At 37.2% G+C, this 14,778-nt stretch overlaps 1 long non-coding RNA gene across 8 annotated transcripts; it reads left to right on the top strand.

Annotated features, from left to right (window-relative positions):
- Positions 1-1,736: 1,736 nt before the first annotated feature.
- LOC139471584 (uncharacterized) lies at positions 1,737-14,222 on the top strand. 8 transcript variants are annotated; one of them, XR_011653853.1, is made up of 9 exons: positions 1,737-1,802; positions 2,760-2,956; positions 4,516-4,619; positions 5,577-5,773; positions 7,333-7,436; positions 8,394-8,590; positions 10,150-10,253; positions 11,211-11,398; positions 14,030-14,222. It is a non-coding gene; the product is annotated as an uncharacterized lncRNA (long non-coding RNA). The 8 variants fall into 8 exon arrangements; XR_011653849.1 differs by having other exon boundaries at positions 11,211-11,407; XR_011653856.1 differs by lacking the exon at positions 4,516-4,619 and having other exon boundaries at positions 2,760-2,947; positions 11,211-11,407.
- Positions 14,223-14,778: the final 556 nt, after the last annotated feature.

The raw sequence follows: 14,778 nt of genomic DNA, 5'->3' as shown, positions 1-14,778 counted from the left end.
CTGGTTTTTAGTGATCCATTCATGTAATTTTGACCACTATTTTGCTTTTTTCGCCCAATTGAACCTGTTTCGGCGGATAATCGATAGTTTTTTATTTATATATATTTGAGAAAGAAGGAAAGGCTAATGAGAAATATCACGAAACCTCGACTATACCGCATCCAAGTAGTGATCTTATTTTTCTGTGAATTACGGTATCGGATATAATGAAATGATTGTCTTCAGGAGTTTGTTATACGCGGGGTTGACTGTAACGTGAATAGTGTTCATTGTTGTGAAGAATGCACATCCCATATGGTTGATAATTTTTCATATTTAATACATACATGAGTTGTTTATACTTAGTTCATGTCTCGTTTAATACTGATATTGATTGTTTGACAACAAAACACTAATAGACACAGTGTCACATTCTATTACCCAGAACTGTGATCTATCAGCTCATATGCACAACTACAGCTGACATTCGAAATCGTCTTCCTGATCTCAGTACTGTTAACTTCTGTCCATCGCCATTCTCTATCTGTTCTTTAGTAAACGATCACATTCTACTGTGTTGGAGCTCGAACTGCTGAATGAAAACCGCAGCATGTGTGTTTCTTTGTTTACCCTTCACACCTGTCCAGCTGACCAAAAGCCAAACATGGAACAATGCCTTATCTATTGCCTTCACACAAACACACACACACACAGACACACACTTTAGAATTAATCATGTGATATCATTTACTCTGCATTCGTTGAAACGAAGGTTACACTTCCTAACTTTTTATCATTATATCAAATATACGTGAATCATTACACAACAATTCTTGACAATTCTTTAAGCTATGCCCGTTTGTGCTTACACGGAACCCAGTCGCAAACAGGGCGGTCGGGTAGCCTAGTGGTTAAAGCGTTAGCTCGTCATGCCGAAACCCGGGTTCGATTCCCAACATGGGTACAATTTGTGAAGCCCATTTCTGGTGTCCCCCGCCGTGATATTGCTGGAATATTGCTAAAAGCGGCGTAAAAACATACTCACTCACTCAGTCAGTCGCAAACAGGGGCACGAGTCGCTATTCGGCTTGTTCGGGAATAACACGAGTTTGTCACGAATGTGTCCAGATGATATCATATCCTAGTCATGCGCCTCCAAACACGAAATGTTGATAACTACCCTTTAAGGACATATAGCCTGTGACTATACAGGCTCATTAGTACATGTACAAATCCACCATTTGTAGATTTGTGTCCTCTACAATATGGTTTACAATGTATCAACGGGTATATATAGGCCTATATGACCCATGAACGCCATGACTCATTTTTCCTGGAACCCATTGTTGTCCCTATATGGCATCGCTAAGGCCTTGTTACTTGACTACAGATACCCTGTCACGTACACAGTTCAGTCAGTAGCTGTAGGGAGCACATGTGAGTATGGAGATCTTTAGATATTAACTTGTTTACCAGATTAGATGTGGTGTCATTAGGCTTTACAGAACAAGAAATATGTCTGTCTAAACCGTCACCATGATAAAAATATCATGTTCAGCTGGAAGTGCAAGTCCCAAGCATGTTGCTATGGTGACGCAATATATACACAGGTTGACAACTAGCTAGTCCTTCTCCTTAGGCTTACATATTTCAACAACATCGATAACCACAGGCCTAGAAATTGCAATTTTAAGATTTCTGATATATTACATACTACAGGTTCTACTACACCAAATCAGTACCAGTTTGGAGAGTGCGGTTTTCGTAGGGAGCCTTCAGTGCAGATCGAGAGATATCTGCAGGCTGTGATTGGAGGATATTCTGTAAGATTTTTATGTCTTTCAAATGTACATCCATCCAGTTATTAAAACTGACCATGTTTTTCTATATTTAGTACTGTCTTTTTCAACATGATGACTTATGCTGAATGTGACCACAGCTATTTTCAAGTAGGTGACATTTGGTGCGAAACTGGGGGTGGTGTGTTTAGCTTCCGGTACTCGGAAAAGGAGCTGGCTAAGCTAGTCATTTTTATTTTTTTTATTGCTGCTCTAAGGCCAAACTGTGCACACACGTACAGGTAATAGCTGTTGAATGCTTAGTTATTTAAAAAAAAATCATAACGTTACTATAGAAGTCTATGGGAAAACATTTGGTTGTGTGTAACCTGTAGGGTGAGTGCACATTTCAGTAATTCATACTTTACATGCTTTTCTGTTTATATTTCACCATGGATACACCATGGAGGCAAATTTAAAAATAATGACAGTGAAGTTGGGGACATTTTGGGTTGAATGGAGCATTTGGATGGGCTGGAAATGAATGTTGCTTCGCATTGTGGTCGATCTCAGCATGAACCCCCCAGGGTACCTCTGTCCAACAAACCCTCCTCCTGCCTTCTGAATTTGTTGAAACTGATGAATTTGACAACAAATTAGGATAAAGTCACCACTGCCACAACAATTTCTGCCTTGTGTCAATCGCTTGCCAGTCAAGTTACGCGATGCCGTTATCTTGAATATGAAGCATGTACACTGCTGACAGCAGAATATGTCAAACATCCCCTTATTTATAGTAAACAATGTAGCATACCAATATGTCTTTCTGTTAGGTGCTCTTGTGTGAATGAATGATGCTATTTTTCTATTAAGTTTCTTAAAACAGACTTATTTTTCACTCATATAACTTTCAAATAATTATTTTGTCCCCTCAAGAACTGACTCCTGGCTGTTATATCCAAACTGGTTTGCCATTTGATATTGTCTGAACACTTTTTTCAGCTTTTCACATGCCTGATGTTGACTGGGGAGGTATATGTGCACTCATGCAGAAGAAGTAGGAGTTTCGACATCGAATTTGGCATTTGGAGAAGCTGATCCGAAGTCCGGTGTTGGCAGTGTGTGATCGACAACCCTTGTTTTGCCTCGCTGCGCTTTATTACCTTGTAGAAGTTGTGGAACTTGGACATGTAGGTACAGTAAGTACATTTAAGAACCCCAGTCCACTTGAGGCCCCTCTGTTGCTCACTATCAAGTGCCATAATAAGATGACCCTCATGCACTAGACATTTCTGACAGTGCTCCCTTAATGCCTCACTGTGCAGTTTTTTAGTTTGCAAACATGAAGTAAGGGCTATACACCAGTCCCAGAACCTGCTTAGATGAAAATAATACCCACTGGCTCTTTTGGAATGTAACATTATGGTTCTGAAATCATCTGTAAAGAATGTGATAGTGTTCGACAAAACTAAATTATCTCCCCTGTTTAGTAAAATGCATTGTATCTTTCATTCCCCTATAAACCCATAAATTATTGGAGAGAAACACTATTTTAAGCTGGTATTGCATGACACTGTTAATTGTGAATAAAAAGAATTACATTTATGTCAGAATAAGCTGTACATTTTCAAAATTATATGGAATTTTAACTTTGTTTCATTGAAACTGGCAAATAACTGAAATAAGCAAGTTTAGCCACCTTGAAACATTAAACAGTAAGAATGTTTGATGTCCTGTGAGTATTTTAAAGTCTTAACTAAATAAATCAATAGAGTTAAGTGTAATTTCCTTCCATGTTGTGGTTTCAAAAAGCTTTTTACTACTTGAGGGTCCATTTCAATTTCTCGGCTTTAATAGGCGGTATGGTTCACTGGTCAGTGTGTGAGATTGCTGTTAACAATGCACCCCTTTATTTCCTATTTTCTGGTAAAGTTCATTATCCAGCCTTACATATATGATGACTTTAAAGCTGCTTAATGTGTCCCTTGCTTATTGTTGGCCTGAATTCCATGCTCTCTGTCCAATTTTGAGATTTTTTTTCTGATTCCTTTCCATGTGTACTTATGTCATCAGCCTATATCATAGAGGATTATACTTTTGATTTTTGGAGTATATGAAAGCACAAACATTTGTGATAGCCCCTCCATAGATGATTTACCAAATGCTGACAGCCATTTGAGTGTTTAATTATATAAACAATGGATGGTGTAAGTTTGAGCAATCTCAAACAATATCAATCGCATCATGTCATGAGTGTCAAAACCATATTCCATGAATGTAGCAGACTCTGCTATGTTCTGATGATGTCAGCAAAGGAAGGCAAACAACAGACCACTACTCAATTTTAAATATGTATTGTAACTGGTTTTGAGGTTTAAAGATTTGTTCAATTTTTTTAGTCGAAAAAATATTTTAGGGTGATATGATCTATGCAGCCTCAATCATTTATAGAATTGACCCCTGACCACCATCTTTTATGAACTATAAATGAACTTCCATGGTCAGTGCATGAAGGTAAAATCTGCTTTATTAATACAGAAATGCCTTTTGTAAAACATTGATGAAGTGTACATCATTAAACTCTCACAACTCTTTCTGTGCATCAAAACTATGTATTCTGGTGCCATATAGACATGCTGGATAGGAACAAGCAGTGAAGCTTAATCCAATTTCCATTTTTTTTCTGAGAAGCTACATATATATACAACATATAAATCACAGATTTGACAAGTGCAAATATATTCTGATTTGTCTACAGGTTCTACTACACCAAATCAGTACCAGTTTGGAGAGTGCGGTTTTCGTAGGGAGCCTTCAGTGCAGATCGAGAGATATCTGCAGGCTGTGATTGGAGGATATTCTGTAAGATTTTTATGTCTTTCAAATGTACATCCATCCAGTTATTAAAACTGACCATGTTTTTCTATATTTAGTACTGTCTTTTTCAACATGATGACTTATGCTGAATGTGACCACAGCTATTTTCAAGTAGGTGACATTTGGTGCGAAACTGGGGGTGGTGTGTTTAGCTTCCGGTACTCGGAAAAGGAGCTGGCTAAGCTAGTCATTTTTATTTTTTTTATTGCTGCTCTAAGGCCAAACTGTGCACACACGTACAGGTAATAGCTGTTGAATGCTTAGTTATTTAAAAAAAAATCATAACGTTACTATAGAAGTCTATGGGAAAACATTTGGTTGTGTGTAACCTGTAGGGTGAGTGCACATTTCAGTAATTCATACTTTACATGCTTTTCTGTTTATATTTCACCATGGATACACCATGGAGGCAAATTTAAAAATAATGACAGTGAAGTTGGGGACATTTTGGGTTGAATGGAGCATTTGGATGGGCTGGAAATGAATGTTGCTTCGCATTGTGGTCGATCTCAGCATGAACCCCCCAGGGTACCTCTGTCCAACAAACCCTCCTCCTGCCTTCTGAATTTGTTGAAACTGATGAATTTGACAACAAATTAGGATAAAGTCACCACTGCCACAACAATTTCTGCCTTGTGTCAATCGCTTGCCAGTCAAGTTACGCGATGCCGTTATCTTGAATATGAAGCATGTACACTGCTGACAGCAGAATATGTCAAACATCCCCTTATTTATAGTAAACAATGTAGCATACCAATATGTCTTTCTGTTAGGTGCTCTTGTGTGAATGAATGATGCTATTTTTCTATTAAGTTTCTTAAAACAGACTTATTTTTCACTCATATAACTTTCAAATAATTATTTTGTCCCCTCAAGAACTGACTCCTGGCTGTTATATCCAAACTGGTTTGCCATTTGATATTGTCTGAACACTTTTTTCAGCTTTTCACATGCCTGATGTTGACTGGGGAGGTATATGTGCACTCATGCAGAAGAAGTAGGAGTTTCGACATCGAATTTGGCATTTGGAGAAGCTGATCCGAAGTCCGGTGTTGGCAGTGTGTGATCGACAACCCTTGTTTTGCCTCGCTGCGCTTTATTACCTTGTAGAAGTTGTGGAACTTGGACATGTAGGTACAGTAAGTACATTTAAGAACCCCAGTCCACTTGAGGCCCCTCTGTTGCTCACTATCAAGTGCCATAATAAGATGACCCTCATGCACTAGACATTTCTGACAGTGCTCCCTTAATGCCTCACTGTGCAGTTTTTTAGTTTGCAAACATGAAGTAAGGGCTATACACCAGTCCCAGAACCTGCTTAGATGAAAATAATACCCACTGGCTCTTTTGGAATGTAACATTATGGTTCTGAAATCATCTGTAAAGAATGTGATAGTGTTCGACAAAACTAAATTATCTCCCCTGTTTAGTAAAATGCATTGTATCTTTCATTCCCCTATAAACCCATAAATTATTGGAGAGAAACACTATTTTAAGCTGGTATTGCATGACACTGTTAATTGTGAATAAAAAGAATTACATTTATGTCAGAATAAGCTGTACATTTTCAAAATTATATGGAATTTTAACTTTGTTTCATTGAAACTGGCAAATAACTGAAATAAGCAAGTTTAGCCACCTTGAAACATTAAACAGTAAGAATGTTTGATGTCCTGTGAGTATTTTAAAGTCTTAACTAAATAAATCAATAGAGTTAAGTGTAATTTCCTTCCATGTTGTGGTTTCAAAAAGCTTTTTACTACTTGAGGGTCCATTTCAATTTCTCGGCTTTAATAGGCGGTATGGTTCACTGGTCAGTGTGTGAGATTGCTGTTAACAATGCACCCCTTTATTTCCTATTTTCTGGTAAAGTTCATTATCCAGCCTTACATATATGATGACTTTAAAGCTGCTTAATGTGTCCCTTGCTTATTGTTGGCCTGAATTCCATGCTCTCTGTCCAATTTTGAGATTTTTTTTCTGATTCCTTTCCATGTGTACTTATGTCATCAGCCTATATCATAGAGGATTATACTTTTGATTTTTGGAGTATATGAAAGCACAAACATTTGTGATAGCCCCTCCATAGATGATTTACCAAATGCTGACAGCCATTTGAGTGTTTAATTATATAAACAATGGATGGTGTAAGTTTGAGCAATCTCAAACAATATCAATCGCATCATGTCATGAGTGTCAAAACCATATTCCATGAATGTAGCAGACTCTGCTATGTTCTGATGATGTCAGCAAAGGAAGGCAAACAACAGACCACTACTCAATTTTAAATATGTATTGTAACTGGTTTTGAGGTTTAAAGATTTGTTCAATTTTTTTAGTCGAAAAAATATTTTAGGGTGATATGATCTATGCAGCCTCAATCATTTATAGAATTGACCCCTGACCACCATCTTTTATGAACTATAAATGAACTTCCATGGTCAGTGCATGAAGGTAAAATCTGCTTTATTAATACAGAAATGCCTTTTGTAAAACATTGATGAAGTGTACATCATTAAACTCTCACAACTCTTTCTGTGCATCAAAACTATGTATTCTGGTGCCATATAGACATGCTGGATAGGAACAAGCAGTGAAGCTTAATCCAATTTCCATTTTTTTTCTGAGAAGCTACATATATATACAACATATAAATCACAGATTTGACAAGTGCAAATATATTCTGATTTGTCTACAGGTTCTACTACACCAAATCAGTACCAGTTTGGAGAGTGCGGTTTTCGTAGGGAGCCTTCAGTGCAGATCGAGAGATATCTGCAGGCTGTGATTGGAGGATATTCTGTAAGATTTTTATGTCTTTCAAATGTACATCCATCCAGTTATTAAAACTGACCATGTTTTTCTATATTTAGTACTGTCTTTTTCAACATGATGACTTATGCTGAATGTGACCACAGCTATTTTCAAGTAGGTGACATTTGGTGCGAAACTGGGGGTGGTGTGTTTAGCTTCCGGTACTCGGAAAAGGAGCTGGCTAAGCTAGTCATTTTTATTTTTTTTATTGCTGCTCTAAGGCCAAACTGTGCACACACGTACAGGTAATAGCTGTTGAATGCTTAGTTATTTAAAAAAAAATCATAACGTTACTATAGAAGTCTATGGGAAAACATTTGGTTGTGTGTAACCTGTAGGGTGAGTGCACATTTCAGTAATTCATACTTTACATGCTTTTCTGTTTATATTTCACCATGGATACACCATGGAGGCAAATTTAAAAATAATGACAGTGAAGTTGGGGACATTTTGGGTTGAATGGAGCATTTGGATGGGCTGGAAATGAATGTTGCTTCGCATTGTGGTCGATCTCAGCATGAACCCCCCAGGGTACCTCTGTCCAACAAACCCTCCTCCTGCCTTCTGAATTTGTTGAAACTGATGAATTTGACAACAAATTAGGATAAAGTCACCACTGCCACAACAATTTCTGCCTTGTGTCAATCGCTTGCCAGTCAAGTTACGCGATGCCGTTATCTTGAATATGAAGCATGTACACTGCTGACAGCAGAATATGTCAAACATCCCCTTATTTATAGTAAACAATGTAGCATACCAATATGTCTTTCTGTTAGGTGCTCTTGTGTGAATGAATGATGCTATTTTTCTATTAAGTTTCTTAAAACAGACTTATTTTTCACTCATATAACTTTCAAATAATTATTTTGTCCCCTCAAGAACTGACTCCTGGCTGTTATATCCAAACTGGTTTGCCATTTGATATTGTCTGAACACTTTTTTCAGCTTTTCACATGCCTGATGTTGACTGGGGAGGTATATGTGCACTCATGCAGAAGAAGTAGGAGTTTCGACATCGAATTTGGCATTTGGAGAAGCTGATCCGAAGTCCGGTGTTGGCAGTGTGTGATCGACAACCCTTGTTTTGCCTCGCTGCGCTTTATTACCTTGTAGAAGTTGTGGAACTTGGACATGTAGGTACAGTAAGTACATTTAAGAACCCCAGTCCACTTGAGGCCCCTCTGTTGCTCACTATCAAGTGCCATAATAAGATGACCCTCATGCACTAGACATTTCTGACAGTGCTCCCTTAATGCCTCACTGTGCAGTTTTTTAGTTTGCAAACATGAAGTAAGGGCTATACACCAGTCCCAGAACCTGCTTAGATGAAAATAATACCCACTGGCTCTTTTGGAATGTAACATTATGGTTCTGAAATCATCTGTAAAGAATGTGATAGTGTTCGACAAAACTAAATTATCTCCCCTGTTTAGTAAAATGCATTGTATCTTTCATTCCCCTATAAACCCATAAATTATTGGAGAGAAACACTATTTTAAGCTGGTATTGCATGACACTGTTAATTGTGAATAAAAAGAATTACATTTATGTCAGAATAAGCTGTACATTTTCAAAATTATATGGAATTTTAACTTTGTTTCATTGAAACTGGCAAATAACTGAAATAAGCAAGTTTAGCCACCTTGAAACATTAAACAGTAAGAATGTTTGATGTCCTGTGAGTATTTTAAAGTCTTAACTAAATAAATCAATAGAGTTAAGTGTAATTTCCTTCCATGTTGTGGTTTCAAAAAGCTTTTTACTACTTGAGGGTCCATTTCAATTTCTCGGCTTTAATAGGCGGTATGGTTCACTGGTCAGTGTGTGAGATTGCTGTTAACAATGCACCCCTTTATTTCCTATTTTCTGGTAAAGTTCATTATCCAGCCTTACATATATGATGACTTTAAAGCTGCTTAATGTGTCCCTTGCTTATTGTTGGCCTGAATTCCATGCTCTCTGTCCAATTTTGAGATTTTTTTTCTGATTCCTTTCCATGTGTACTTATGTCATCAGCCTATATCATAGAGGATTATACTTTTGATTTTTGGAGTATATGAAAGCACAAACATTTGTGATAGCCCCTCCATAGATGATTTACCAAATGCTGACAGCCATTTGAGTGTTTAATTATATAAACAATGGATGGTGTAAGTTTGAGCAATCTCAAACAATATCAATCGCATCATGTCATGAGTGTCAAAACCATATTCCATGAATGTAGCAGACTCTGCTATGTTCTGATGATGTCAGCAAAGGAAGGCAAACAACAGACCACTACTCAATTTTAAATATGTATTGTAACTGGTTTTGAGGTTTAAAGATTTGTTCAATTTTTTTAGTCGAAAAAATATTTTAGGGTGATATGATCTATGCAGCCTCAATCATTTATAGAATTGACCCCTGACCACCATCTTTTATGAACTATAAATGAACTTCCATGGTCAGTGCATGAAGGTAAAATCTGCTTTATTAATACAGAAATGCCTTTTGTAAAACATTGATGAAGTGTACATCATTAAACTCTCACAACTCTTTCTGTGCATCAAAACTATGTATTCTGGTGCCATATAGACATGCTGGATAGGAACAAGCAGTGAAGCTTAATCCAATTTCCATTTTTTTTCTGAGAAGCTACATATATATACAACATATAAATCACAGATTTGACAAGTGCAAATATATTCTGATTTGTCTACAGGTTCTACTACACCAAATCAGTACCAGTTTGGAGAGTGCGGTTTTCGTAGGGAGCCTTCAGTGCAGATCGAGAGATATCTGCAGGCTGTGATTGGAGGATATTCTGTAAGATTTTTATGTCTTTCAAATGTACATCCATCCAGTTATTAAAACTGACCATGTTTTTCTATATTTAGTACTGTCTTTTTCAACATGATGACTTATGCTGAATGTGACCACAGCTATTTTCAAGTAGGTGACATTTGGTGCGAAACTGGGGGTGGTGTGTTTAGCTTCCGGTACTCGGAAAAGGAGCTGGCTAAGCTAGTCATTTTTATTTTTTTTATTGCTGCTCTAAGGCCAAACTGTGCACACACGTACAGGTAATAGCTGTTGAATGCTTAGTTATTTAAAAAAAAATCATAACGTTACTATAGAAGTCTATGGGAAAACATTTGGTTGTGTGTAACCTGTAGGGTGAGTGCACATTTCAGTAATTCATACTTTACATGCTTTTCTGTTTATATTTCACCATGGATACACCATGGAGGCAAATTTAAAAATAATGACAGTGAAGTTGGGGACATTTTGGGTTGAATGGAGCATTTGGATGGGCTGGAAATGAATGTTGCTTCGCATTGTGGTCGATCTCAGCATGAACCCCCCAGGGTACCTCTGTCCAACAAACCCTCCTCCTGCCTTCTGAATTTGTTGAAACTGATGAATTTGACAACAAATTAGGATAAAGTCACCACTGCCACAACAATTTCTGCCTTGTGTCAATCGCTTGCCAGTCAAGTTACGCGATGCCGTTATCTTGAATATGAAGCATGTACACTGCTGACAGCAGAATATGTCAAACATCCCCTTATTTATAGTAAACAATGTAGCATACCAATATGTCTTTCTGTTAGGTGCTCTTGTGTGAATGAATGATGCTATTTTTCTATTAAGTTTCTTAAAACAGACTTATTTTTCACTCATATAACTTTCAAATAATTATTTTGTCCCCTCAAGAACTGACTCCTGGCTGTTATATCCAAACTGGTTTGCCATTTGATATTGTCTGAACACTTTTTTCAGCTTTTCACATGCCTGATGTTGACTGGGGAGGTATATGTGCACTCATGCAGAAGAAGTAGGAGTTTCGACATCGAATTTGGCATTTGGAGAAGCTGATCCGAAGTCCGGTGTTGGCAGTGTGTGATCGACAACCCTTGTTTTGCCTCGCTGCGCTTTATTACCTTGTAGAAGTTGTGGAACTTGGACATGTAGGTACAGTAAGTACATTTAAGAACCCCAGTCCACTTGAGGCCCCTCTGTTGCTCACTATCAAGTGCCATAATAAGATGACCCTCATGCACTAGACATTTCTGACAGTGCTCCCTTAATGCCTCACTGTGCAGTTTTTTAGTTTGCAAACATGAAGTAAGGGCTATACACCAGTCCCAGAACCTGCTTAGATGAAAATAATACCCACTGGCTCTTTTGGAATGTAACATTATGGTTCTGAAATCATCTGTAAAGAATGTGATAGTGTTCGACAAAACTAAATTATCTCCCCTGTTTAGTAAAATGCATTGTATCTTTCATTCCCCTATAAACCCATAAATTATTGGAGAGAAACACTATTTTAAGCTGGTATTGCATGACACTGTTAATTGTGAATAAAAAGAATTACATTTATGTCAGAATAAGCTGTACATTTTCAAAATTATATGGAATTTTAACTTTGTTTCATTGAAACTGGCAAATAACTGAAATAAGCAAGTTTAGCCACCTTGAAACATTAAACAGTAAGAATGTTTGATGTCCTGTGAGTATTTTAAAGTCTTAACTAAATAAATCAATAGAGTTAAGTGTAATTTCCTTCCATGTTGTGGTTTCAAAAAGCTTTTTACTACTTGAGGGTCCATTTCAATTTCTCGGCTTTAATAGGCGGTATGGTTCACTGGTCAGTGTGTGAGATTGCTGTTAACAATGCACCCCTTTATTTCCTATTTTCTGGTAAAGTTCATTATCCAGCCTTACATATATGATGACTTTAAAGCTGCTTAATGTGTCCCTTGCTTATTGTTGGCCTGAATTCCATGCTCTCTGTCCAATTTTGAGATTTTTTTTCTGATTCCTTTCCATGTGTACTTATGTCATCAGCCTATATCATAGAGGATTATACTTTTGATTTTTGGAGTATATGAAAGCACAAACATTTGTGATAGCCCCTCCATAGATGATTTACCAAATGCTGACAGCCATTTGAGTGTTTAATTATATAAACAATGGATGGTGTAAGTTTGAGCAATCTCAAACAATATCAATCGCATCATGTCATGAGTGTCAAAACCATATTCCATGAATGTAGCAGACTCTGCTATGTTCTGATGATGTCAGCAAAGGAAGGCAAACAACAGACCACTACTCAATTTTAAATATGTATTGTAACTGGTTTTGAGGTTTAAAGATTTGTTCAATTTTTTTAGTCGAAAAAATATTTTAGGGTGATATGATCTATGCAGCCTCAATCATTTATAGAATTGACCCCTGACCACCATCTTTTATGAACTATAAATGAACTTCCATGGTCAGTGCATGAAGGTAAAATCTGCTTTATTAATACAGAAATGCCTTTTGTAAAACATTGATGAAGTGTACATCATTAACTCTCACAACTCTTTCTGTGCATCAAAACTATGTATTCTGGTGCCATATAGACATGCTGGATAGGAACAAGCAGTGAAGCTTAATCCAATTTCCATTTTTTTTCTGAGAAGCTACATATATATACAACATATAAATCACAGATTTGACAAGTGCAAATATATTCTGATTTGTCTACAGGTTCTACTACCACCAAATCAGTACCAGTTTGGAGAGTGCGGTTTTCGTAGGAGCCTTCAGTGCAGATCGAGAGATATCTGCAGGCTGTGATTGGAGGATATTCTGTAAGATTTTTATGTCTTTCAAATGTACATCCATCCAGTTATTAAAACTGACCATGTTTTTCTATATTTAGTACTGTCTTTTTCAACATGATGACTTATGCTGAATGTGACCACAGCTATTTTCAAGTAGGTGACATTTGGTGCGAAACTGGGGGTGGTGTGTTTAGCTTCCGGTACTCGGAAAAGGAGCTGGCTAAGCTAGTCATTTTTATTTTTTTTATTGCTGCTCTAAGGCCAAACTGTGCACACACACGTACAGGTAATAGCTGTTGAATGCTTAGTTATTTAAAAAAAAATCATAACGTTACTATAGAAGTCTATGGGAAAACATTTGGTTGTGTGTAACCTGTAGGGTGAGTGCACATTTCAGTAATTCATACTTTACATGCTTTTCTGTTTATATTTCACCATGGATACACCATGGAGGCAAATTTAAAAATAATGACAGTGAAGTTGGGGACATTTTGGGTTGAATGGAGCATTTGGATGGGCTGGAAATGAATGTTGCTTCGCATTGTGGTCGATCTCAGCATGAACCCCCCCAGGGTACCTCTGTCCAACAAACCCTCCTCCTGCCTTCTGAATTTGTTGAAACTGATGAATTTGACAACAAATTAGGATAAAGTCACCACTGCCACAACAATTTCTGCCTTGTGTCAATCGCTTGCCAGTCAAGTTACGCGATGCCGTTATCTTGAATATGAAGCATGTACACTGCTGACAGCAGAATATGTCAAACATCCCCTTATTTATAGTAAACAATGTAGCATACCAATATGTCTTTCTGTTAGGTGCTCTTGTGTGAATGAATGATGCTATTTTTCTATTAAGTTTCTTAAAACAGACTTATTTTTCACTCATATAACTTTCAAATAATTATTTTGTCCCCTCAAGAACTGACTCCTGGCTGTTATATCCAAACTGGTTTGCCATTTGATATTGTCTGAACACTTTTTTCAGCTTTTCACATGCCTGATGTTGACTGGGGAGGTATATGTGCACTCATGCAGAAGAAGTAGGAGTTTCGACATCGAATTTGGCATTTGGAGAAGCTGATCCGAAGTCCGGTGTTGGCAGTGTGTGATCGACAACCCTTGTTTTGCCTCGCTGCGCTTTATTACCTTGTAGAAGTTGTGGAACTTGGACATGTAGGTACAGTAAGTACATTTAAGAACCCCAGTCCACTTGAGGCCCCTCTGTTGCTCACTATCAAGTGCCATAATAAGATGACCCTCATGCACTAGACATTTCTGACAGTGCTCCCTTAATGCCTCACTGTGCAGTTTTTTAGTTTGCAAACATGAAGTAAGGGCTATACACCAGTCCCAGAACCTGCTTAGATGAAAATAATACCCACTGGCTCTTTTGGAATGTAACATTATGGTTCTGAAATCATCTGTAAAGAATGTGATAGTGTTCGACAAAACTAAATTATCTCCCCTGTTTAGTAAAATGCATTGTATCTTTCATTCCCCTATAAACCCATAAATTATTGGAGAGAAACACTATTTTAAGCTGGTATTGCATGACACTGTTAATTGTGAATAAAAAGAATTACATTTATGTCAGAATAAGCTGTACATTTTCAAAATTATATGGAATTTTAACTTTGTTTCATTGAAACTGGCAAATAACTGAAATAAGCAAGTTTAGCCACCTTGAAACATTAAACAGTAAGAATGTTTGATGTCCTGTGAGTATTTTAAAGT

The sequence above is a fragment of the Haliotis cracherodii genome, unplaced genomic scaffold (genome assembly GCF_022045235.1).
Source record: "Haliotis cracherodii isolate W230 unplaced genomic scaffold, xgHalCrac1.p SCAF_1, whole genome shotgun sequence".
Taxonomy (NCBI): domain Eukaryota; kingdom Metazoa; phylum Mollusca; class Gastropoda; order Lepetellida; family Haliotidae; genus Haliotis; species Haliotis cracherodii.
The sequence above is the reverse complement of the archived record's forward strand: the minus strand, read 5'-3'. Positions and strand labels throughout refer to the sequence as shown.